At 43.4% G+C, this 12,983-nt stretch overlaps 1 long non-coding RNA gene across 1 annotated transcript; it reads left to right on the forward strand.

Annotated features, from left to right (window-relative positions):
• The first annotated feature begins 10,696 nt into the window (after positions 1–10,696).
• Positions 10,697–12,663, forward strand: LOC123331129. Its single transcript, XR_006547606.2, has 2 exons — positions 10,697–11,736; positions 12,350–12,663. It is a non-coding gene; the product is annotated as an uncharacterized LOC123331129 (long non-coding RNA).
• The last annotated feature ends 320 nt before the right edge of the window (positions 12,664–12,983 follow it).

Below are 12,983 nucleotides of genomic sequence, written 5' to 3' on the forward strand. Positions count from 1 at the left end.
CTTGGACTTGAGCAGTCTGGTAGGACCCTGTCGAAGTGGCTGTGTGGACTGCCTGAATTCGAGTCCTGCCTCCTCTCTCTGCGATTTACTAGTGTGATCTTGGCGAAGTTACTTAACTACTGTACATTTCCGTTTTCTCTTGTGTAATATGAGGATAATAAAAGTACTTTGGGGTTTGTCATTTTTGAGAATTAAAATATATGTGAAGCTATCAGAGCAGTATTTAGCACCTACTAAGCATGAGAAACGCTGGACTGGAAGAAACACAAGCTGGAATCAAGATTTCTAGGAGAAATATTAATAACCTCAGATATGCAGATGACACCACCCTTATGGCAGAAAGTGAAGAGGAACTAAAAAGCCTCTTGATGAAAGTGAAAGAGGAGAGTGAAAAAGTTGGCTTAAAGCTCAACATTCAGAAAACGAAGATCATGGCATCCGGTTCCACCACTTCATGGGAAATAGATGGGGGAACAGTGGAAACAGTGTCAGACTTTATTTTTCTGGGCTCCAAAATCACTGCAGATGGTGACTGCAGCCATGAAATTCAAAGACGCTTACTCCTTGGAAGGAAAGTTATGACCAACCTAGATAGCATATTCAAAAGCAGAGAGATTACTTTGCCAACAAAGGTTCGTCTAGTCAAGGCTATAGTCTTTCCTGTGGTCGTGTATGGATGTGAAAGTTGGACTGTGAAGAAGGCTGAGTGCCGAAGAATTGATGCTTTTGAACTGTGGTATTGGAGAAGACTCTTGAGAGTCCCTTGGACTGCAAGGAGATCCAACCAGTCCATTCTGAAGGAGATCAGCCCTGGGATTTCTTTGGAAGGAATGATGCTAAAGCTGAAATTCCAGTACTTTGGCCACCTCATGCAAAGAGTTGACTCATTGGAAAAGTCTCTGATGCTGGGAGGGATTGGGGGCAAGAGGAGAAGGGGACGACAGAGGATGAGATGGCTGGATGGCATCACTGACTCGATGGACGTGAGTCTGAGTGAACTCCGGGAGTTGGTGATGGACAGGGAGGCCTGGCGTGCTGCGATTCATGGGGTCGCAAAGAGTCGGACACGACTGAGGGACTGATCTGATCTGAAGCACTATTACTACACTCCCTTTTAACTGATTAATTAAATTTTTTTAAATATACAGATTCAACTTTAGTATATGTAATGAAATTACATTCAAACATCCAAAAAGTATGAGTTACACAATCTTAATGCATTGCATCATAGAGGTTAGCTGTATATTAAAAATATATACTACTTCTTTGTCTCTAAGACAAATCATGATGCCTTTGCAATTCATTATAGCTTTTTAAAAATTTTTATTTATTTTAATTGGAGGCCAATTACTCCACAGTACTGTATTGGTTCCTTTTAATTTATGGAAGTGAGTAAAAATTATCTGATTATTAAATCTCTTGGGGCTTCCCAGGTGGCTCAGTGATAAAGAATCTACCTGCAATGCAGGAGACTTGGGTTCAATCCTTGGGTCACAAAGATCCCCTGGAGAAGGAAATAGCAGCCCACTCCAGTATTTTTACATGGGAAATCCCATGGACTGAGGAGCCTGGTGGGCTAGAGTCCATGGGGTCGAAGAAGAGTGCGACTGAACAACAACAACTAAGTCTCAGAATAGATGACTCTCATTTGCCAAGCCCCTAATTAAGCCCAAACATTATTTTCGTCCCTAGGGCTGAACACAAATGGAACCTAAGTAAAAAAAACTATAGTAGTGAAGCAATGCAAGCTGATAAAACTATTGCACCAAAAGCATTAAATTATTTGCCAACATGAACTCGTATTTTTCACTCAGTTTTAGTATATTTTCTAATTGGATATGTTTTACATATAATAATGTTGCTATACTTTTCTTTGTAGCTAGTGCCAAGCTTACATTTTATTGGTCTTATTGATTAGGCAATCCCCTCCCTGCCCCCAATTTGCTGTTCTCCATTAGGATTAGAGGTAAAATTGCTGTGAGCTTGGCAGAAAAGTAAAGATATTAAAACACATTGCCTGCCCTGGGGTACTGACTTTATTAAGGATAGTAAAAAATAGCCTTTTATATAATCTTTTCCCTCAGCTATATCTCGTAATCCCATGAGGAATATATATGGCAGAAGTTTCTCTCTCTCATTCCCCCTTTCAAAGGGAAACCAAGCTGCAGACTGTTTGTTCACCAAAGGTCCAACAGGACTCCACATTGATTTCCAATTCAAGACCTTCCCCATCAGGCCCCACTGCCCCTGGAGGATCAGTAACCATCTTACATGAGGCTTGGGAGGTAACAGCAGGGAGGTGTCAAAGGACACTGCAAATTCACCCATTTCATCCAAAATCCACAAGCTGTTAACCCCGTGGTGCCCAGCCCTGCCTGCACATCACAGTCACCTGGGGAGCTTTCACAAATTAACCTGTGGCTGGGCCCCACCACAGACCAATTCAGTCAACTTCTGAAAAGTGGGGGTCCCGCATGGACATTTTGTAAAAGCTGGGGGCAGGGGGAAGGGGAGGGGAGGTTCTAAGGTGCTAAGGTGCAGAGCCACAGTGCCTGGAAGGATAAATGCCAAGAATGAACTAGTAGGGGAAGGAACCCGCAGGACTGCAGGAAGTCGCAGCACGCTGAGCCTCGGTCACTTGCCCACAGAGAGGGTGAATTTATTCCAGAGCCTCCTGTCTACAGGAGAGATTTCTGGCCCTGCTGTTTTCAAGTATATGGGTAGCAGGAAAAATAAATATTGAAACTCTGGTTGTTTTTCCTTTTCCTTCTCTGCCCTCCCCCTCCCCACCCCAGCCCCACTGACTCCCTCTCCCCCTTACACCCAGACTAGACATCCACTCCAGTGGATTCCAGCCCCCGGCCTGCCTGCTAAGTTAGAAAGTCACCTGGGCCTGCTGACTGCGCCTCACCCACCCTTTGAGGGAGTACCACTGCAGGTTCTGGGGAGGTTGGGTTCTCCCCGTCTAGACTGAGACAGTCTTCCAAGCCTGGGAGGGAGACAGTGAATTCCTAGTGGTGACCCAGTTGAGAGGGACTCTGCCCAAGGGGTTGAGTGGGACTGCCAGGGTCAGCCAAAGGCATGCCAGGAACACTTCCTACTCGGATCCAAAAAGAACCACACTCCAGAGTGTCCATGGGAAACAGTGATCTATACCTGGGATCTCTCAGACCTCAGCTCCTCTTGAGTATGGGGTGGGAGAGCTCTCCATATACTTGAGGCTGAATTTCCTGCCTCCTCTGAGGGTGGGGGTGGGGTGGAGGTGCAAAGAGGATTATATTTATTTAAAAGAAATGCACACAAATGCTGCAGTCTGTGAGCAGATCCACTCCTGCTATGCAGGCCAGAAAACAGGAATTAGCCTTCATTGACCATCTAATAATACAACAGCTAACATTTATGGAGCCCTTACTCTGTGCCAGGCACTGGTTATCTCATGCGGTCAAACACTGACCCTGCCAGGGTGAGACACTGACAAGGTGATGTGAAATTACTCACCCAGAGTCACACAGTTACTAGCTGTGGAAAATGAGATTTGAATTCAAGCTGCCTCATTCCATTTTCTTACTCAAATCGCTGGCTGCATCTCTTCACCTGTGTCTTCTTGCTTAGTCCTCAAACTGTTGTTCAGCTGCAAAGTCATGTCCGACTCTTTGCAACCCCATGGACTGCAGCACACCAGGCTTCCCTGTCCTTCACCATCTCCTGGAGTTTCCTCAAACTCATGTCCATTGAGTCAGTGATGCCATCCAACCATCTCATCCTCTGTCACCCTCTTCTGCCCTCAATCTTTCCCAACATCAGTCTTTTCCAATGAGTCGGGTCTTCACATCAAGTGGCCAAAGTACTGGAGCTTCAGCATCAGTCCTGAATATTCAGAGTTGATTTCCTTGCAGTCGAAGGGACTCTCAAGAATCTTTTCCAGCACCACAGTTCAAAAGCACAATTCTTTGGCACTTAGCTTTCTTTATAGTCCAACTCTCACATCCGTACATAATTACTGGAAAAACTGTAGCTTTGACTAGACGAAAGTTTGTTGGCAAAGTGATATCTCTGCTTTTTAGTACTCTAAGTTTGTCATAGCTTTTCTTCCAAGGAGCAAGCATCTTTTAATTTCATGGCTGCAGTCAAATCCACAGTGATTTTGGAGCCCAAGAAAATTAACTGTCACTGTTTCCACTTTTACCCCTTCTGTTTGCCATGAAGTGATGGGATGAGATGCTATGATCTTAGTTTTTTGAATGTTGAGTTTTTTTAAGCCAGCTTTTTCACTTTCCTCTTTCACCCTCATCAAGAGGCTCCTAAGTTGTTCTTTGCTTTCTGCCATTAGAGTGGTATCATCTGCATGTCTGACATTGTTGATATTTTTCCTGGCGATCTTGAGTCCAACTTGTGTTTCATCCAGCCTGGCATTTCACATGATATACTCTGCATATAAGTTAAATAAGCAAGGTGGCAATGTATAGCCTTCACATACTTCTTTCCCAATTTTGAACTAGTCCATTGTTCCATGTCTGGTTCTAACTTGCTTCTTGACCTACATACAGGTTTCTCAGGAGGCAGATAAGGTGGTCTGGTATTCCTGTCTCTTTAAGAATTTTCCACAGTGTGTTGTGATCCACACAATCAAAGGCTTTAGTGTCCTCAGTGAAGCAAAAGTAGAGGTTTTTCTGGAATTCTTTTGTTCTCTCTATGATCCAATGAGTGTTGGCAATTTGATCTCTGGTTCCTCTGCCTTTTTAAAATCCAGCTTGTACATCTGCAAGTTCTCGGTTCACATACTACTAAAACCTAGCTTGAAGGATTTTGAGCATTACTTTGCTAGCCTGTGAAATGAGTGCAAAGAATGTTCAGAATGAAAGTCACTCAGTCATGTCCAACTCTTTGCAATCCCCATTGACTATACAGTCCTTGGAATTCTCCAGGCCAGAATAGTGGAGTGAGTAGCCTTTTCTTTCTCCAGGGGATCTTCCCAACCCAGGGATTGAACCAAGGTCTCCCACATTTCAGGCTGATTCTTTACCAGCTGAGCCACAAGGGAAGCCCACGAATACTGGAGTGAGTAGCCTATCCCTTCTCCAGCAGATCTTCCCGACCCAGGAATCGAATCGGAGTTTCCTGCGTTGCAGGAGGATTCTTTAACAACTGAGCTATGAGGGAGTCCTAAGAATATTCAAACTACCATAAAATTGTGCTTATTTCACATGCTATCAAGGTAATGCACAAAATCCTTTAAGCTAGGTTTCAGTAGTATGTGAATCGAGAACTTGCAGATGTACAAGCTGATTTTTAAAAAGGCAGAGGAACCAGAGATCAAATTGCCAACATTTGTTGGATCGTGGAGAAAGCAAGGAGATTCCAGAAAAACATCTACTACTGCTTCATTGACCACACTAAAACCTTTGACTGTGTGAATCAATTCTTAGAAAACTGGAAAATTCTTAAAGAGGTGGGAATACCAGACCACTTTACCTGTCTATCTCCTGAGAAACCTATATGCAAGTCAGGAAGCAACAGTTAGAACTGGACATGGAATAACAAACTGTTTCAAAATTGGGAAAGGAGTATGTCAAGGTTGTATATTGTCACTTTACTTATTTAACATATGCAGAATAGATCATGCAAAATGTTGGGCTGGATGAAACACAGACTAGAATCAATATTGCTGGGAGAAATATCAACAGCCTCAGGTATGCAGATGACACCACTCTAATGACAGACACAAAGAGGAACTAAAGAGCCTCTTGATGAGGGTGAAAGAGGAGAGTGAAAAAGCTGGCGTAAAACTTGACATTCAAAAAACTAAGATCATGACATCTCCCATCATTCATGGCAAATAGAAGGGGAAAGAGTGGCAGATTTTATTTTCCCGGGCTCCAAAATCACTTCAGACAGTGACTGCAGCTATGAAATTAAGACTCTTGCTCCTTGAAAGGAAAGCTATGAAAGACCTTTAGTTGCTGTCATGTCCGACTCTGCGACCCCATGGACGATAGCCCGCCAGCCTCCTCTGTCCATGGGATTTCCCAGGTCAGAATGCTGGAGTGGCTTGCCATTTAGACAGTGTATTAAAAAGCAAAGAGATCACTTTGCTGATAAAGTTCCATACAGTCAAAGTTATGGTTTTCCCAGTAGTCATGTATCGATGTGAGAGTTGAACCATAAAGAAGGTTGAGTACAGAAGAATTGATGCTTTTGAACTGTGGTGCTGAAGAAGACTTTTGAGAGTCCCTTCGACTGTAAGAAAATCAAAGCGGTCAATCCTACAGGAAATCAACCCTGAATATTCACTGGAATGACTGATGCTGAAGCCCCGATACTTTAGCTATGTGATGCTGGGAAAGATTGAAGGCAGGAGGAGAAGGGGACGACAGAGGATGAGATGGTTGGATGGCATCACCGACTCGAGGGACATGAGTTTGGGTAAACTCCGGGAGTAGGTGATGGACAGGGATGCCTGGCATGGTGCAGTCCTTGGAGTCACAAAGTGTCAGACACAACTGAGCAACTGAATTGAGCTGATGGAACCGAATCCCATGATCTTAATTTTTTGAATGTTTAGTTTTAAGCCAGCTTTTTCACTCTCCTCTTTCACTGTCATCAAGAGGCTTTTCAGTTCCTCTTCACTTTCTGCCATGAGGGTGATGTCCTCTGCATATCTGAGGTTATTGATATTTCTCCCGGCAATCTTGATTCCAGCTTGTACTCCATCCAGTCCAACATCTCTCATGATGTACTCTGCATATAAGTTAAATAAGCAGGGTGACAATATACAGCCTTGACATGCTCCTTTCCCAATTTAGTCAGTAGGCAAATGTAAATTAAACCTATAGTGAGACAATGTCACAAACCTCTGTCCATAGTTTTTCAGGCGCTGTATCAGATATAATCCCTTGAATCTATTTGTCACTTCCACTATATAATCATAAGGGATTTGATTTAGGTCATGCCTGAATGGCCTAGTGGGTTTCCCTACTTTCTTCGATTTAAATCTGAATTTGGCAATAAGGAGTTCATGATCTGAGCCACAGTCAGCTCCCAGTCTTGTTTTTGGTGACTGTATAGAACTTCTCCATGTTTGGCTGCAAAGAATATTATCAACTGATTTTGGTTTTGACCAGGTGGTGATGTCCATGTGTAGAGTCGTTTCTTGTGTTGTTGGAAGAGGGTGTTTGCTATGACCAGTGCGTTCTCTTGGCAAAACTCTATTAGCCTTTGCCCTGCTTCATTTTGTACTCCAAGGCCAAATTTGCCTGTTACTCCAGGTATCTCTTGACTTCCTACTTTTGCATTCCAGTCCCCTATGTTGAAAAGGACATCTTTTTTGGGTGTTAGTTCTAGAAGATCCTGTAGGTCTTCATAGAAAATTAGAGATACCAAGGGAACATTTCATGCAAAGATGGGCACAATAAAGGACAGAAATGATATGGACCTAACAGAAGCAGAAGGTATTAAGAAGAGGTGGCAAGAATACACAGAGGAACTATACAAAAAAGATCTTCATGACCCATATAACCACGATGGTGTGATCACTCACCTAGAGTCAGACATTCTGGAATGCGAAATCAAGTGGGCCTTAGAAAGCATCACTACGAATAAAGCTAGTGGAGGTGATGGAATTCCAGTTGAGCTATTCAAATCCTAAAAGATGATGCTGTGAAAGTGCTGCATTCAGTATGCCAGCAAATTTGGAAAACTCAGCAGTGGCCACAGGACTGGAAAAGATCAGTCTTCATTCCAATCCCAAAGAAGGGCAATGCCAAAGAATGTTCAAACTGACATACAATTGCACTCATCTTACATGCTAGCAAAGTAACGCTCAAAATTCCCCAAGCCATGCTTCCACAGTACGTGATCCATGAACTTCCAGGTGTTCAAGCTGGATTTAGAAAAGGCAGAGGAACCAGAAATCAAATTGCCAACATCTGTTGGATCATCAAAAAAGCAAGAGAATTCCAGAAAAATATCTACTTCTGCTTTAAAAGAAATACAATTATCTAATTACACAATAAATATTTGTTTAAAAAAATTAGGGGGAAAAACTAATAAAAGCAAAGAAAATCTGTATCACTGTCTAACAAATATTCTTAGAAAACAAATTTAATAAAGGTAAAACATTGCAAATTAAAGGCATTAAATCTTGATAAAAGTCTAAAAAAAAAGAATAAGGAAATCTGAATAAACTCTGGGTTCTACTTAATAACAGTGTATCAACATGGGTTCATTGATTGCTACAGATACACCATCCTACTGTAAGTTGTTGGCAAAGAGAAAACCGAATTTGGGATCTATAGGAATTCTGTACTATATCAAAATTGTTCTAAAATAGTTTACTTTAAAAATGCCATTTACAATAACATGAAAAAACATAAAATACCTAGGAAGAAATTTAACAAAAGATGTGGGAGTCCTCTATGCTGAAAACTACAAAATATTGAGAAAAACTCAATAAAATATGAACAAATGAAGATGTATTCTATGTTCATAGACTGGAAGACACTATATTTCAGATGTCATCTTGTTAAGATGATATCCTAATTGTTTTTTTTTTTTTTTTAATTTTAAAAATTGAAGTTTAGTTGAGTTGCAATATAGTGTTATTTTCAAGTGTACAGTACAGTGATTCATATATGGGTATGTGTGTATATATATGTATATATATGTGATCTTCAGATTATTTTCCATTATAGGTTATTACAAGATATTTAATATAGTTCCCTGTGCTATACAGTAAATCCTTGCTGTTCATGTAGTGTATATATAGTAATGTGTACCTGTTAACCCATACTCCTAGTTTATCCTGCCCTGCCCCTTTCCCCTCGGTAACCATGTTTGTTTTCTGTGTCTGTGAATCTGTTTCTCTTTTGTAAATAAGTTCATTTGTATTACCTTTTAGATTCCACATATAAGTAATATCATATATTTGTCTTTTTATGACTTACTTCACTTATGACGTTAATCTCTAGGTCCATCTATATTGCTTCAAATGGCAGTATTTCATTCTTTTTTATGGCTGAGCAAAACAGTCCCTGGTATATGTAAACCACATCTTTTTCATGCATTCATCTGTTGATGGACATTTTGGTTGCTTCCACATGTTGGCTATTGCAAATAGTGCTGCTGTGAATATTGGGGTGCATGTATCTTTTCGAATTAGAGCTTTTGCCTTTTTCTGAATATATGCCCAAATGTAGAATTACTGGATCATATGGTAACTCTACTTTTAATTTTTAAAGGACACTCCATACTGTTCTCCATAGTGGCTGTACCAATTTACATGACTACCACACCCTTTCCAGCATTTATTATTTGTAGACATTTTTATCATGGCCATTTTTGCTGGTGTGAGGTGATGCCTCATTGTGGTTTTGATTAGAATTTCTCTAATAATTAGTGATATTGAACAGCCTTTTGTGTGCCTGTTGGCCATCTATAAATGGCATCCCAATTATAATTCCATCAGATGTTTTGTAGAAATATCAACTTCTGTTTATCAAAGCTGATTCTATAAATGTATTAATGTTTGAAATTGCAAAGGAGCCTAGAATAAGCAAAACAATCTTAAAGATTGAAGTTGGAGGACTTTTACAGTTGGATTTCAAGACATACTATAAAGTTACAATAGATGAAACAATATATATTTTGCATATGGGTAATTAAATAGAAAAATGGAATAGAATATCAAACCCAAGTGTAAATCCATATATATATTAAGAGTATAACTTGCTATTCTGAAAAAGCACTAATGCATTTCAATGGGCGAAAAATGTCTTTTCAATAAATGGTATTGAAATAACTGAAGGTCCTTATGGACCAAAAATGGACCTTGACCTTGACCTCTACCTCATACCACACACAAAGTTCCTGCTCTCAGCTCACACAGTCTGGCCAGGTAGGGCAGTTTCACACAGAGGAGGAGGCAATGAGCTCAGCCTGCAGTTGGGCATGAAGAGTGAAGTGAGTGGAGCTGATAACTTAATCAAGCATTACAGGTTTATGACATGGCAACTCACTCCAGTATTCTTGCCTGAAAAGTCCCATGGACAGAGGAGCCTGGCGGGCTACAGTCCAAAGGGTCGCAAAGAGTCAGACACGACTGAGTGACTTAGCATGCCCTGTGTCCTGAGCTCCTAGAACAGTGCTTTGCACGAAGCAGGTGCTCAACAGCTTTTTGTGAATGAAGTTGAAAGCCATAGAAAGAAAGAGTAAGACAGTGACAGTCATCACATGCCTGGCTGAAGAGTTGAACGCGATGGAGAGGAACGGATTTTAAACAGCACATGAGATCAGTGCTGAGAAAAGTGTGGTGGCTGTAAGGAGAGCAGATCGTAGGGGCTGACAGGAGGGTCTGGAAGAAGAGTCCAGTGTCTACTACACTAGAGCAGGCATGACGTGAGCAGGCAGATGGCTAAGGCACTGGCAAGCCTAGTAGGTAAGGGATGAAGAAGAGATTTAGGAGTGGGGACTGCAAGATGAAACCAGTCTATCCTAAAGGAAACCAACCCTGAATATTCATTAAAAAGGACTGATGCTGAAGATGAAGCTCCAATACTTTGGCCACCTGATATGAAAAGCCAACTCATTGGAAAAGACCCTGATGCTGGAAAAGATTGAAGGCAGGAGAAGAAGGGGGCAGCAAAAGATGCGATGGTTGGATGGCATCACTGACTCAATCGACATGAGTTAGAGCAAGCTCCAAGAGAGTGAAGGCTAGGGGAGCCTGGCGTGCTGCAGTCCATGGGGTCACAGAGAGTCAGACATGACTTAGCAACTGAACAACAACAGCTGAGTGTTGGAGAGGCTCCAGGGATGGACCCGGCACAAAAGACTTATTTTACAGAGGGAGAGCCTGAGACCCAGAGAGGGGAAGTGATTTGCGCATGGCCACACACCATGCTGATAGCGTGTATTGGACAGGAACAGGTCCTATCTCTGGCCAGATGGTCTGTGTTCTGCTCTTTCTTGTGTTCCTAGCTAACCTTGTCCTCAGGAAAGTTTCCAATGTCATCCCAGCCTCTGCAGTGGAAGGGGAGTCCCCAGGCCGCCTTACTCAGCGCTGCCTCTGGCTGCTGACAGGCCAGAGAGTCAGTGAGGACCTTGGAGGCAAAGGTCACCTGAGGCTTCTCCTGTGCAGCTGACCCTCAGTGGCAGTTGTTATTTAAAGTAGTTATGCTGGAGGGAGGAAGTGACGGAGGCGAATGTGAAAATGAGTAGCTATTGCAAGATGTGTGTGATAAATGAAACAAGGAACATAAAGACAGACCAAGAGGCACATCTGTTATTTTTGTTCCTTTTTATAGCAACCTCTAAGTCAGACTTCTCACACTGAGTAGGAACCCTTAGCTGCTAAGTGTTTTCCTGACCGAAGCGCTCATGAGCCTCAAAGGGAGCGGAGATGGGTAGGTGATGCGGGGCCCTGGGAACAGCATGAACCCTCAGAGCCACACCCCAGGCCTGCGCACTCAGCACCTCAAGATCCGAGGCTCTGAGCAGAAGGGCTGGAGGGCTTCAAAGGTCGGTGCTCCCCTCCGTTTACCGAAGAGTAGGGTGGCGATCTCACTTGGTCCCTGAACCCAGGGACGTCCCCGCCCAGATGGTCCCTCACCAGCAGTCAAGAATGCAAGGGAGCCATTTTCCAGGGGGGAATACTGGCTTTCTCTCTCGAGGTGCTTTCTCTCTGCTGAGTCGAATCACCAGTGCCACCTGCTAGTGGGGACTGAGCCCCCCGGGCTGCCGGTAAGTGTCCTGGCAGAGGGGGCTGCGGAGCCAGATTCTGAGCTTCCTGCAGGGGTGACTCCTGCTATTCTGAGACTCATCAGCAGCTCAGAGGAGAAACTGAGGGGGTGCTGGGGGAAACCCGTCCCTGAGATGGTCCCAGTTAGCCTGCTTCAGGCCTCCTCTGCATGGAGCCCTGGAGATCCTCGAGCATCACGGGAGCAGCTAAGGGCTCAAGCCATAGCTGTTTTGTTTCCACTGGTCTGTACTAAGCTCTGGGCTGAGCGCTACTGTGAGATTCTAGGAGAGAGGGGGTGGTGCTCTGGCCTGGGCACCCGCTGGTGCAGCTGGAGCAGCTTCAGAGGGACAAGAGGGATGGCTGAGGAGTGGGAGGAGAGGCCAGACCTTCTGCCAGGAACAGGAGTGGGAAGAGTGTTTCAGAAAAGTGTGCAAAAGAGAGGGATATGGCCTTGTCCAGGAGTGGGGGGCCTCTGTCAGCATGACTGTTGTTTTCTCCAGCCTTTGGAACAGCCTGGAAGCAGAAGTGGATGGCGAAGTCATCACTGGCTGTGCATTGGCCAAGCGTGTACAGTGGTAGAACCATCCTCCCCCTTCTTCCTTTTATTTGGAACAGGAATTAAGCAGCAACTAGGTGTACCTCTGTGACTGGCTGCAGGACGATGAGAGATAAGAGGAAGGCGTTGGATGGGAAGGTTCCAGAACAGGAGGATAGATTGCTGAGGCTCTTTGTTTTCCTCTCCCCTTCCTTCCTCTCTTATGCTATCTGGAATGCTGACACCATGGCTGGCACTCAGACAGCCATCTTGGACTATGAGACAATGTGTGAACAGCAAGAGAAGAGCAGGGGTCCTTGGTCCAGTTAGAGCTGCCATCCCACCTCCCGGTTGGGATTCCTTTCACGTGAGAGAGAAATAAACTCTAATGGTCTTAAGAATTGCTATCTTGAGTTTTCTGTTATATGTCACTGAACCTAATACTAACAGACACAGATCAAGTATGAGGAAATTGTGGGTAATTATAAGATGGCAGTAACGCGATTGATCATGGTATCTGAACTAAGTAGGAAAAAAGTCAGGAGGTGGCTGATACAGCTGGGAATGGGGACTCCGGGCCTTTGGACACCAACACAGCAGAGTAGCCTACTGAGGGCAGGAGATCTTTAAGAATAAGAAGCAGAAAGTTGTGGCTAGAAAGCGGAATTTCTGATTTTATGGTTTCAGAGTCTGTGTGACAAGATGTGGTCACAG

Source organism: Bubalus bubalis, chromosome 22 (genome assembly GCF_019923935.1).
Source record: "Bubalus bubalis isolate 160015118507 breed Murrah chromosome 22, NDDB_SH_1, whole genome shotgun sequence".
NCBI classification, from domain to species: Eukaryota; Metazoa; Chordata; class Mammalia; order Artiodactyla; family Bovidae; genus Bubalus; species Bubalus bubalis.